Genomic DNA, 14,471 nt, shown 5'->3' on the forward strand with positions numbered 1-14,471 from the left:
CCGTTCTCTAATAACAGCTTTCAAAAAATACAGCTCTCTGAAAAAGATCTTTCCATGCAGGGGCTCCCAGCAATGAATTCACCAACTCCCAAGTCTTCCCACTTTGGAGAACTCTTGTTTATAAAAAGATCTCTCAATATACTGAACAAGAATTGGCCTCTTTGTAATTAACCAAACAAAATAGTGTAAACAGCCAAATAAAAACAGAAGCCTTTTTAAGGGCGGGTGCTGAGTGGAGTGTTGCCTACCTGGCGTTCCCCACTCTGGTCAGCGTGACTTTGACTTTAAAATTCAGGTAGAGGTTAGTCAGCCCAGGCTTTATCGACAATGTATGGCACAGAAGGTTTTAAACTCAGGACTTTGAGAAAAAAAACTCAAACATTTGTTAAAAATGATTAAATCCACACTTTACAATGAGAGCCGGAAATACTTTGCTAAATATATATTCACACTTATCTGCAGTGAGTTATTCAGGATAAAGAGTGAGTTTAATATCAGTCTTTATTGGTTCATGGGAAACATCTGTTGAACACTTGTTATGTACCAGATTCTGGCTGCCTGGGGTCTACATAGGTCCCGTCTTTCCTCTTCCCATCCTCACTAACAAGCAGTGAAAATTCACGTGGTGGGGACTTTGCAACAGGAAGTACAGGGGCCCATGAGTACACATGCGAGGAGAACCTAACCGGACCCGGGGGTGGTTAGAGGAGGCATCCCGGTAAAGCAGTAGCTGAGCTAGAACTACAGGGTGTGCAGGAATGTGCTGAGTGAAGGAGAGAGGCAGCTTGGGCCCAGGTCAGGAGGCAATGGGTCGAGTCCTCGTTGAGGAAATGAAAGGAATGTGGTCACTACATGAGTCCAGAGTGTGGCAGGGAGAGAGCTCGGAGAGAAAGGCTCCAAAGTGTTCATTGCAGCAAGAACGTGGTGGGAGATGAAGTCATAAGGGTAGAGGCAGAAGCCAAGCACGATAGACCTTACACACCATCAGTTTCATAGTAAGAAGCTGAAAAGTCATTGAAGGTTTTAAGATATGGAATAGACGTGTTAACATTTGAAACTGGTTCTGTAGTAGAATGGATTGTAGGGTGGCCAGGGTGGAATGAGGGAGACCAGTTAGGAGGTGACTGCAGGAGTCCAGGTGAGGGATGTTACAAGCTTCGGTGAGGAAGGTGGCCAGTAGCAGTGGTGGGAAGGGGATAGATTTCAGGTGTTTTAGCGGAGGAACTATCTGAACTTGTTGATCTATTGACTCTACCTGGTGGGAGAAGGAAAGGAAATAAGTTCAGGTGGAAGAGATTCAACCTCAAGGTAAACATGGGCAGTTTTCATAAAACATATAAGAGAAGCCAAAAGAAAAGATGAGATGGTCCAGGAGACAGTACAAAACAAGAAGAGTGGGTGGCTCAAGACAGATGAATGAACACACGTGATTAAGAGAGAGACTGAGACAGAGGAGGAAAATCAGAATAATATGCTATGACAGAAACCAAGGGAGGAGTTATCAGAAGGAAAAAAAATGGCTAATAGAGTTAGGACCTGGGTAGAGATTAAGAGAGCAAAGGACTGAAAACATCCCTCAGATTTGTGAAAAAGAAGGTCATCTATAACCCCGGTGAGAGTGGTTTTAGTGGAGTGGGGAGGGCAGAAACAAGCAGCAAAAAATAAGAGGAAATGGAGACCTGGCCTGCACATCTCTGGGGACATGGTTCATAAAGTCTACACTGCGAGTGATTCAGCCTGAAGTTGGCCGTGGTAGCCATGGACAGAGGGTGAACACATAGGAGAAGGAGGGAAAATCAGTAGAATTTCAGGTTTCTGAAGACGAAGGAGGAGGTGGGATTCAGAAGGGGGGTGTCGGACTTTGGAGATGTCCCAGTGGAAGCATAGGAGGAAGTTACTGTCCCCTTGTAATCGGAAGGGGCAGGGAAGGCACAGGTGCAGGTCTAAGTATATTTGCAGGTTTGGGGATAAGAACTTATGGGTGCTGTGGTCTGCTGGACTTCATTTTCTGTGTGGTCTTTGCTGTGAGGAGAACCAAGGGACAGGAAGCTAAATACATCTACAGGATGGAACAAAATTAGGACTCTTGAGTGCAAATATAGATTCACTGTAGTTTAAGCAAAAGGGAGAGTTTATTCTAGATTCACACTAGTTTAAGCAAAAGGGAGAGTTTATTATAGGGAATATGTTTGTGCAGGTAGATTCTGGACAGCCTTCAATGCTGGGCTCTACCCTGTTGGTAGGGATAATTCATTGAGGTCTTTCAATAATAATGTGATGAAAATAAGTCTTTTTCTAGAAGGACACATCTGACTGAAGTTGATTAACACTGAAATAATCGAGGCTGAGAAAACTGTTGCAGCGATTGGCTGTCCTTAACTGATCCTGTGTGTAATTGCACCCTCAAGTTTCAAGATTCCTCATCTCTGTAATCAACTCTAAGATGAGGATTATACCTGATGGCTCTCTGCTTATTTTCTAAGTAGGAGGATGGTAGACAACTTCTTTCTTTTTTTTTTTAAATTATTATTATTATTATTTTTTTGCGGTACGCGGGCCCCTCACTGTTGTGGCCTCTCCCGTTGCGGAGCACAGGCTCCAGACGCGCAGGCTCAGCGGCCATGGCTCACGGGCCCAGCCGCTCCGCAGCATGTGGGATCTTCGCGGACCGGGGCCCGAACCCGTGTCCCCTGCGTTAGCAGGCGGACTCTCAACCACTGCACCACCAGGGAAGCCCTAACAATCGTTTTTATATCTCATCGTCTCCTCACTTGATCTACTGGATCTATTTGCACACATTGGTGATCTGTGTATCTAAAGTTCATGTCTGTTTATAAGTCATCATATTTTCTTTTCTAAATTGAATGCACCTGTTTGACAAAAGCAGAGCAGTCTTAGTGTGCACCACCCACGGAGGTCAGCAGCACAGCAAAGGTAAAGTAATTTTTGGGTGCACTAGAGTTTTGGGGAGTCCCGCAGTTCCTGAGAGATGACAGGGTGTATTAACATAATCCTGGGCTCTGAAGCCAAACAGACATATGCTTGAGTTCAGGCTCTTACTAGCTGTGTGAACTTGGGCATATTAATTAAACTCTCAGTTTCCTAATTTCCTCTTCTCTAAAATGGAACTGTAAATATTAGAAAAATGCATGTGTGCGAAAACTTTCTGTTCCAGTTAATCTGATCAGTCCTTCAGCTTCTTACACTCTGTCCCTCAGGAAATATTTCCTAAGCTCTAATGTATGTACAGGAAGCACACGTTCTGTCAGACTGCATTCCTTCCTCTTTTTAAAGTTCACCTCATAAGTTTTTCCAATTAATCTTGTTCATTCTTCAGTGTGTCAGCACACCCTGCAAATCCTCCTTCCTTCGTTTGCGTTTGCTCTTGTGTTCCTGTTTTTCTGTTGTTCACGTATTATGTTAGTAGCTGAGGTTCCAGCTTTATAATTAGCTAGGTCTGCTGCAGAGCTTCAGACACATGTGGCATGTGTACCCTATTGAAGGGATGGGGCCGCCAGGAAGGATTTGTTTGGCCAGAAGAGCCCTGGCAAGCTTGAGGGGTAGAGGGGAAGGGGCGAGAGGACAGCCCAGCCAGAGCTTCCGCTTATGTACAATTATGCAGGCTGTCCCCCAACCCGGATGCCTGGTCTGGAGGAGAGAAGGGCTGAGATCCACCCACACTTCCCTTTCCAGGCTGTGGCCCCCAAGTGGGGTTTCATCCATGTGGTGGAAAGGCTCCCTTTTTAAATTCCAGCAAAGGCTCCGTATAGATGAGTCGCAGCCCCGTGCTCAGCTACATGACTGATGCAGAGGGAGGTTCTCTGGCCCAGGTGGCTCATTAGTCGGAAAAGGAGTGGAATATAAATATATATAATATACAAAAATATATACAAATATATAAAAATAATGTTATTTATATTTCTGACTTTACTCTTACTAGAGTATAAATTTCCTGCTGTTATGTACAAATGCTATTTGATAATCATGTATAAGTAGTTGTTTATATGTTGTTGTATTCTAAGCCAAACATTCACAGATTTATTAAATTATGGAATGCCAATAGAATATAATGACATAAAAGCATCAACAATTAAATTAATACTTAGTGACAGAATTGGGTACAAGATGATTTTTCTACATAGAAAAATCAGATCACAAAATAGTCTTGTTTTGTGAAGTTTTCTGGTTTTCTAATCCATTGAGAAATGTAGCTTGTTGGTTGCTGTCCCAGTGACTGGAAGCCTGCTGCTCATCTTCTAAGATTCCTGGGACTGCACGTCCCTTGCACACCTGCATACCCTCTTTCAGTTACTGCTGGATTCACTATCACTATGCACCTCCACTTTGCTGGAATATCACAGAACACTCCCCGTGTCCTCATAATGCCTCCAGCGTTGAAACCAAGAGATAAATGCACAATTATTTAACCCAGTTTCTGGTAATAGAACAGATTGAACTCCTGAGTTTATTACTTCTTCCAACTGACACTGCTCAAATTATAGTAGAGGAATGTATAAGGCTTAAACATGAAGGAGAAGGCAGATTAAACATGGAGACAGAAAACACAATATTTCAAACGAATCCTGGAAGATGGAAAGCAGACAAAGTAATAGAAATTAAAATTCTCATACCTCTAAAAGGAGAAGAGAAAAGGCAGCCTTTGGAATTTCATCTGACAAAATGAAGAAAATATAATTCACAGTGTGAGGACAAAGAACTTCCAAAATAGCTAGTGGTTTAAAAGGAAATGTCTGCAGTCCTGCATTCAACAATATTTATCATTAAGTAGTGCATCCACATCTACAGTTACCAAAATATAGTGACAGAGTGAAACACTTTCATATTTACAATTGCAAACTTTTTTTTTTTTAATTTTTTTTTTTGCAGTACGTGGGCCTCTCACTGTTGCGGCCTCTCCCGTTGCGGAACACAGGCTCCGGACGTGCAGGCTCAGCAGCCATGGCTCACTGGCCCAGCCGCTCCGCGGCATGTGGGACTTTCCCGGACCGGGGCACGAACCCCTGTCCCCTGCATCGGCAGGCGGACTCTCAACCACTGCGCCACCAGGGAAGCCCTACAATTGCAAACTTTTAAGAAATATTTTTGGTGATTCCAAAAGGAGTAAATTCTAAAAAAAATTTAAAGTATAGTTCTTCACAACTAGAATTTGATTAAAATTCCTGTTGATAAACTCATATTTATTTTGCTTATAGTTAAATCCAATTAAGAACATTTGCAGTGAAATTATACCTTTCAAATTAGAGCACACATGGTCATTTACTGGTAAAAATATAAATAAGCCTCAGATATTCCACATAACTATAATTCTGTTTGGCAAGAAAAGAGTTTCCTGTGAAAGAATGACTTAAACTGATGAGATATAGAATTGATTTAAATTGGAGAAACTCACCAAGCTTCACATCAACAATAATCATTTTTTCCTCATATTGGTGGTATGATACGTAGAAAAATTCCATTGACCTAAAAATAAAATAATAACAAAAACAAACAAAAAATTATTGTGTGCTTCCTGGAGAATGCATATTTGGCAAAGATTTCTATGAATTCCCTGCCTTACATTTTAAGCAAATATTTTTTCCACTTTGTAAGTGCTAGATTATGGTTATCTACATTTTTGATTTATTAACTCCTTATTTAGAATTTTATTAGTTTCATGCATTGATATCATAAAAATTCCTATACTTTTTATTTGTATTTTCCATTGCTTTTTCTTTAAATATTTTATCTTATTTAATATTATATATTAATTTACCTAGCTTTTTTATTTTTCAATATCCTTGTGGTAAAACTAGTGTGCATTGTTACTATCTAAGCATAGAATATTTGGAACAAGTTTAGGCGTCCGTATGATTTTACCTCCAATGTTTTTTCCTGATTATTTTAAAGAAAGAATATATTTCATCTATGAAAGCCAATTCTTAGAGTGGTTATAAATGCATTAGTTATTAATTGAGTTAGATATATAATATGCCAGGAATAGATTCAAGTTTCCTCTAACGTTTAAATGAAATCTTTCTCAAAGTGATATGAAAATAAATAAATTTTCTTAAATTGAGCCTTTTGACATATTTAAGTGTTCTTATTATCCTGGTAGGCAGTTGACATTCTGTTCATATGTAATGTTGTCATTTGAATGTGTTTATTTTATAATGTGACGTGTCACATAAGATTTAGAAAAACCTAGAAAAAATTTTTATTTTAGTGAGATTTTGTCTGTCATAGCACACAAAATTCTTGCCTTTTAAAAAACAAGCTTCCCTGGTGGCACCGTGGTTGGGAGTCTGCCTGCCAATGCAGGGGACACGGGTTCGAGCCCTGGTCCGGGAAGATCCCACATGCCGCGGAGCAACTAAGCCCGTGCACCACAACTACTGAGCCTGTGCTCTAGAGCCCGTGAGCCACAACTGCTAAAACCCGTGTGCCTGGAGCCTGTGCTCTGCAATAAGAGAAGCCACCGCAACGAAAAGTAGCCCCCCTCACCGCAACTAGAGAAAGCCAGCGCGCAGCAATGAAGACCCAATGTGGCCAAAAATAAACAAATAAAATGAATAAATTAAAAAATTAATAACTTAAATAAAAGTGAAAAACAAGTAATTTGTGCAATAGTTGTGCTTAGGCATAACATTAAAGAATGAAGAAATTTCATAAAATCAAGTTAATACTTCATAGAAACCGTCTAACAACCTACACTTGAAATCAATACAGCTAATTAAATGATGGAACTAATCATTGGTAGTGCGTAATTTTTGAAACAAACAATTCTGAAGTTCCTGATTTTATAATGTATCTTTATCTAAACATATATACACACATACACACAAGAAACACATAAAATGAAAGACCATACTCTAAACTTTACTGCTCAATTTAGAAACTTCGTTTATACATGAGTGACTTTTAAGTTTTAAGTATTCAAAACCTAGGCCACACAAAGTGTGTTTACTAGTTTGTTTCTTTGTTTTCCTTAGAAGAACCCTGCTAACACTTCTGCTTTTGAAATAAACATCCACTAGTCATTTATATCAAGGAACATTATTGTATTCATCAACTATTTTATAGAATCTCATACTTACAAATATATGCTGTAGAGTAGTCCACCATGCTAAATTCTATTTCCTCCCTGTATGATCCTTTTGAAATCAGGTTCTGAAATTCACTCAGACCCCCAGCATCTTATTTTTGCTGGCATAAAAGAACTTGACTGTCTCAATAATTACCTTCGATGGCACTCTGGCCTCTGTACCGGATGTTCTGTTTTTACACACGTATCTATGCAAAGAGAGGTTTTGTTGAATATGGAAATCAGTGCTGTGGGATGCAATGGCGTTGCTGATAAAGAGGTCTTATCTAACATTGTTAGCCCATCTGAAGTGATCAGATGATTGGAAGCGGTAGTTCCATGAAATCTTCAATGTAGTAGTCAGCATTTTTTTCCCCCAAGAATTCATTTTTGTAGTTTTAGAAAATGTATAGCTTAAAGTAAAATCCCCCTTTTAAAAAAAAGACAGGGAACCGAATACCAATAAGTCGGCTACCACAGCAAACACTTGTTATCAAATTATTGAGAACCATTAAAATCAATCTGGAATAGTCAAATTACTAAGGACTTGTAACAATCGAAAGATCTAAAGAGGCCTGTTTTCTAGCTAAACCTTTCTAGTTCTTTCAACTGGTCCTCATAGGGCAGTTTTTAGACTTTCCTTCATTCTCCAGTTTGCGAAAACACCTGTTAAAATCTTAACTGAGCACGGTGCTGCAGATGTGGACTGGTGAATGCAGAGGATGGTGAGATTGCCAGTGCCCTTGTCCTGTGCCTCCTGTAATTGTGTGTGTGGGGTGGGGGGAGGGTGATTGATAAGAGGGGGAGAAACAGAGTGGTGGCGGTGGAGGAATGAATGCTAAATAAAACAGCAGGAAAGATCAGGCTGTGGTTGATGGAGTGTTTCTTAGTAGTTAGAGGCCTAATGATGTAGAAGAGTACCTTTACGTGTATTCTATGATTTTGAGGTTTAAACCCAGGGAAATTGAGTCTCTCAAGCTTAAAGGGTAAGTTTGGGAATAGAAAAGGCAGACAAAGTTCAGGAAGTCAGGAGCTGAATAGATGTAGCAATGGTGCAGGGAATAAAGGGTGGGGTTTGGATTAGTTGGGAAGGATCCAGGTTGTTTGCTGAATGCACTCATTTTCGTTGGCTTCTCGTCGTACAGTTCCTTCCCCAGCTCGGGGCACTTGAGACTCTCTCCAGGCATTGAGCCTGGGATTCAGGAATGACTCCTCTTTCTCATGGTTTGGGTGCAAGAAGCAGACAGGAAGATTCTGAAAGTGACACCCTGAACGAGTGGCCGTTTCAAAGCCTATTTAACAAAACAAAACTGGAGCATCTTCCTATGGAGTGAAAACTGGGTGTCAACAGGGGCTGGGAAACAAGCCATGGAGGGACAAGTAACAGGATGGGTAGGTAGAAGGCAGTCCTGGAAGAATTCCAGAACAAGGTGTAGATGCTTGTGACAGATTTCTTAGCATTTGTGGTGTCTCTGGAAAAGGGTAGGTCAGGACAATTGATGGGGTTGGAGCATTGTAGGCTACTTTTTTTTTTTTTCTTGCAGTACGCGGGCCTCTAACTGCTGTGGCCTCTCCCGTTGTGGAGCACAGGCTCCGGACGTGCAGGCTCAGCGGCCATGGCTCACGGGCCTAGCCGCTCCGCTTCCCGGACTGGGGCATAAACCCGTGTCCCCTGCGCTGGCAGGTGGACTCTCAACCACTGTGCCTGGGTTGGAGCATTGTAATGCTTGGTGCCTAGGCGGCTGTGACTGATTCAGTGATGTCAGGTCTGGGCAGGTACCAGGATCCTTGTGCTTTTGCTGGTGCAGCTCTGGAATGCCCTTGCCTTTGAGAGGCTGTTTTTTTTTTTTCTGATTAACTTCGATCTGCACATTCTGCATAATCACTTTTACTCTATTTCTGTTTCAGCCAAACTAAGTCCAAAGTAACAGAAGTTCAAATGTGCACAATCAGTGAATATTTAATATTTTTGTATGGTTAAAATCCAAAATGAACTTCATATGAGTAGAATAAAGAAATATTGGATATTGGTGATTGATGGTGGTTGTTTAAGAAATAAGCCTACTATTTACAGTGCATCCTACTTAAATAGTTGTTGCCATTCATTCGTACGGTAGCACTTTATAATATATTCTGGAACCAAAAGAAACCTCTGGTGACTTGACTAGTAGGCGCTGGTGAGTTCTTCAGTGAAACGTATCCAGTAGTCGACAGTGTGTGGCAGTGTTTTCATTCCCATATAGGAGAGATTTTCCCACATGTCCGCAAATATAATCACCTGCTTTGAGACCCTGCGGAATGGCTGCTACACTTACTGCTGTGGAAAGTTTTCTGTTCAGATTGAAGTACAGACTTTTATTTTCTACCCGCCTACAGAGGGATATTTCTTTTCAAACCAAATTTTATAATCATATTCAGCAGCTATTTCTAGCTGTGTTCACCCAATACTTAGGAAAACTCATTTAGAATGTTTTCATTTCCTTTCACTAAACTGAAAATTAAGTGGTTAGATAATGAATTATGAAAACATTTACAGCGATGCTTAAGTACTGTATAAAAATGCTAATAATTCCTGTTTACTAATCTAAAAAGACAAACAAAAAGAAAAGTGTACTGGAACAATCTGTCAAAGACAGTCTTAGATGATGTGAATGTCACATCGCCTTTTTAGTCTTTAACAGAAGCTTTTTTTTTTTAAAGCAATTGTTTTAGCTTTACATTCTTTCATTAAAGGATTTAAAAATATTTTATTCAAGTTCTTACTTACAAAGACACAGAATTTTTACTAAAAAGTTAGGAAACATTTGAGTTCTGTGTACCTTGTTCTGATAGTACCTTGCTCCAAGCAACCACCCAGACTACTAGTCTCTTAGCCACAATCCTCACTGTATCACCAAGTAAGAGATGAGGCCCCTTTCCTGGGGTGACCAGATATCTGTGATCTGCATTTTGTGAGGATCCGTTGCCTTTCCCAGATCCTGAGACGTTCCTCTTCGTTTCTGGGTAGATTTCCCCTTGTTCCACCTGTGCCCTTGGCGCAGGCTGACCGGGGCCGCTCCTGCTTTCCTTTAACCCTGCCCCCTTAGCCTTGCACTTGGTCCTTTCTGCCTGCACTTCCTTCCCATGTTGCATCCTTGCAGAGCAAGGATCTGTCGTGATGGACTCAAGGTCCACGTCTTAGAGTGTGGCCCTACCTCTGCCACGAGACCTGACTCACCTCCTGGTCTTGTCAGCTCTGGCTTGCTGCTGACTTAGACACAGTCTAACTTTGGCTTCTCCCCTGTGTGAGCCAGAAGCATAGTGACAACATAAATTAGAAACAGTCAGCTGAGCACCCGACACTGTTGCCAGGACAAAGTGCACTTAAATAGCAATTAAAACTAACTATCAATTTTGTCTGCATTTATTCAAATGACTGACTCTAAAGATGCCTTTGTTACAGTTATGGTTCTGCCAGCCTATAAAGCTCAGTCACTAACGCCCGATCATTACAGTCTCCATGTGACAGCTGCCCTGAATCCATTCTCTGGGCCTTCCCAGGAAATCAGCAATGCTGTCAGGGTCCTGATCTCCAGTTCGTTAGTACAAAGCAACAGCAGCCCTACTTGGTTTCCGTTTCTCCTGAGCACTTAGTGGTCTCATCCTGTCCTTTCAGATTAGTCTCCAGGGGATCAGTTAGAATTTTATTGTTTTCCCCACTGTATTTAAGGCAACATTAACTTAGCTAGGAAAGCAATGTTCTTTTCCTAGAAAAAAGAAGACAGTGCACCGTTGTTTAATTTGGACTGGGACGCATCTATTAGCTTTTTTTCTACATTCACAACGCTGATCTGGTTATCTCTGCTTGGGGTTGAGGGTACATCCATTTGAAGATTTGCATAGGCCCTGTCAGGTGTCCCCAGGCCCTTCCAACCCAGGACTGCTTTGTTATTTTTTGACTTGGGTTTGAGGGGGCTGGTTCCTGGACCACACAGTTAGGGTAAATTTAAATGATGAATCCAGGAAAGCACACACCTGGTATTATGCTGAATCCAACATGCTTGCTTCATCTTGTCCTCAGTCTTTGCAGGTAACTGGTTTTCCAGTCCACTCTCTCAATGAAGATGCAGCACTTTGAGGGTCCTTGGGTCACCTTCCTACCTGATACAGCCTGGGATCTCTTTTTCTGGCTTTCAAAGGACTCCTAAGAGCCAGCCCTCTGGCTGAGTTCAGCTGTACATTTCATGCTGGTTTACGGCTCTGCTCTGGTTTTCCTTGGGGATTTCTGTTACTTTTTGTGAGCTCAACTATGCATTTAAATGGGGGTATTTGTTATATATATATATATTTCTAGCATTTCTAGGTGTCTGGTAGTGAGATCTTTCAAGATATGCCTTGTCTCCTATAATCCATATTTTCTTTTATATGAAATGTGATATATTTATTTTTTAACAAAGTCAAACTCAATGAAATATCAAGGAAGCTGGAACTCCAGTAGTCCCTTGTTATCACAGATGGAAACCACCATTATGTGCTTCTTTAAGTGAGAAATACCTTAGACCTACTGGACCCACTGGACATGGTTGCAAAGCTGAGGCCTGTCTGGTTTCCCATCACCTAAACAATTCACTTCACTGCCCTTATTCTTTACATAACCCTGGTGCTTTCTGCGAAGTGTATGAATTTTCAGCTATAGATGGGTGGAACAAACACACCTGGGCCACATTTCCTATGTTTCGTTTAAAAAAAAATTTTTTTTTTTTTAAATCACAGAGATTAAAATGGCTCTTCTGCAGATCACTATTTCAAAACTTGCTGACAATCTGGAAACAAATCTGTCCCCAGGGCAGTGGTGAATGGTGATGAATAGCTCCATCCCACTCCAGGAGGTCTGTGTGGTGTCCAGGGACTCAGGGAAACAGCTGGCTAGGTAGTGGCTCAGAGACAAGGGCAATCTGAGAAGAAATAGGTCCTTGAGTCGGTTGGTAGGCAGTACATCGAAGGGTGGAGAACTTGGGGTCAGCCTGCGTGGATCTCCCTCCCGTACCAAAGGAATACCCTGCTTTTCTCACCCATGCTTCAACTGCATATGTGGACAGAGCACTGAGACTGGTGTAGTAGATGCTCAGTAAATATTTGAACAATTAATGAATATATTCCCTTTCCAACAAGATTCATCGAAAATAAAAACTACCCTTAATGTTCTTTTGACCAATTTTCACTTATGATTAAATTGTGGAGTTTAGGGAGAAGGATTATATTGCACAAGTTTTCCTATCACAAACCTTCCTTAGAGACAGTCCTGTGTCTTCCCTGTAGCCTTTTTATAACCTATAAATTAGTGTAGTAATTAATGAGAGATGTCAGCAAATGCTAAGCTTTGTAAGTATAATTTACTCAAATATGTGTTTTTTATGAAGCATGCAAATTTGGACAATGGAGTCCTTATGAGTCTCTCAAATAAGGAACTAGAATAAAACACAAAGCAAACATTTGTCTTTGGATCTGAAAAATAACAAAATGAAACTACATTGTAAAACCTTTGGAAGGACATGATAAGCAAGCAAAATGAGTTAAAACATGTTTAATTTTTATGGAAGGCAAGGAATTTAAAAAATGGCGATCCCAGACCTTTAGAAGTCTACTTTGATGTGCTTTCCTCCATTAAAAAAAAACAAACAAACATATTTTTCCTACCACAAGTTTGAATATTTGGGGTTTGCTTTAGCAACTGTAAAACTAGTCATTCAAATAAGTGTTTTGTTTTGTTTTTTAAGATATAGAAAATCTTTGCTTAAGAAATTTTTACATAAAGGAAAAGTAATTTGGCCCAAAGAAAATTATGTCCAAAGGAAAACGAGCAGCATTGCCATTATAAAAGATACAATCCTGGGGTCCTAGAATCCTGCAAGGCATCCTTCATACAGGACATCAGAGCAATGGAGATTATTGAATGATTTTTAGAGATGAAGCCAAGGAAAGGGGCCGAATAGGAATTAGACAAGGGAGACTGAGACACAAGAAAGTAGGACTTTAATTTGGAAAAGAAAAATTGGGGGCTGTGGTCACAACATCCATTTTTCCCAAACATACTTTCAAATAATACAGAAAACAATATTTAATAAAACATGAAATTTGTGTTAACTTTACTGAAAACTTTCAAATACAATAATATGGGAAAGATGGCATTTTTTTTCAGGTTAGTAGACATTTACCCCTTCTTATTGCTTTTCTAAGTAGGCAGAGGGTAAACAAAAGTGTGAAAATTATATTAATTGGTTGTTTTCTTCATACCTTTGCTGAACAGCTTTGTGAAAGAGACTTACAACAAGGGTGAAATTTCTGTTTTTAAATCTTGGTATTGTCTATGTAAGGAGTTGAAGAGCTTGTACTAGAGCTGCTTCTCCAACCGCATTTTAAAGTAGAAATTCTATCACAGAAATTGAGAGTTTAAAGCAACTTTGGAGATAATCTAGTTGAAAGCTTTCATTTCATTGACAAAGAAACTGATCTCTTTTGCATTGTTCCAAATCACACTAAACTCAGGCCTCTTAAGCCCTGAGCTTTGTGCTCTTCCTACATCCCTTTTCTGATCTACTTCTGATTGAGGACTAGAGAATTGTACATATCTTTCTTTTTTTTTTTTTTTTTTTTTTTTTTGCGGTACGCGGGCCTCTCACTGCTGTGGCCTCTCCCGTTGCGGAGCACAGGCTCCGGACGTGCAGGCTCAGCGGCCATGGCTCACAGGCCCAGCCGCTCCGCGGCATGTGGGATCTTCCCGGACCGGGGCACGAACCCGTGTCCCCTGCATCGGCAGGCGGACTCTCAACCAATGCGCCACCAGGGAAGCCCATATCTTACATTTTTGTTTCAGTTTTTATGTAGTAACCGAGAGTTTTCAGGCACACGTGTCTAGATGTCTACCCCTCCCCCGCTGCTTTCTTTACCAGAAGGACATGTGGCACAGATGCCATAGTCATACAAGTCCTGCCCCATTCTTCCTGCATTATACTCACTGTAATTAATTCATTTCATATTGAGAACTTGGCGTCTCCACTGGATTGTTAGTAACATGGTTTCCTGAGTTGAATAAATAGAATGTAATGCTTCTAAATCTAAGTTATCGGTCTCAGATGATGCAGTTTGGGCATCATTCTTTGATGAAACACAGTATATGCTGCCTACTACCAGAATATGTAAACTATCTGACAGAAAATATAGATTACAGGATGATTATTCATATTGAAAACAGTGGTTTATTTTACAAAAGAATTCTTTAAGGATTCCCTTAGTGAATTCCTCTAGTTTAAATTTCTGAAACTCAGCTGATGTTCAGTGTTTCCAGAACATAAAGCAAAACGTACTTGAATTGAATGACACATGAAAAACACCCAGACTTTTCTAAATAATG

General features: G+C 40.5%; 1 long non-coding RNA gene across 1 annotated transcript in view; it reads left to right on the forward strand.

The window, feature by feature from the left end:
• The window catches only part of LOC132515665 (uncharacterized), a 170,784-nt gene that overhangs the window by 111,913 nt on the left and 44,400 nt on the right, over positions 1-14,471 (forward strand). The window lies entirely within an intron of this gene.

This window comes from Lagenorhynchus albirostris, chromosome 2 (assembly GCF_949774975.1).
Source record: "Lagenorhynchus albirostris chromosome 2, mLagAlb1.1, whole genome shotgun sequence".
NCBI lineage: Eukaryota > Metazoa > Chordata > Mammalia > Artiodactyla > Delphinidae > Lagenorhynchus > Lagenorhynchus albirostris.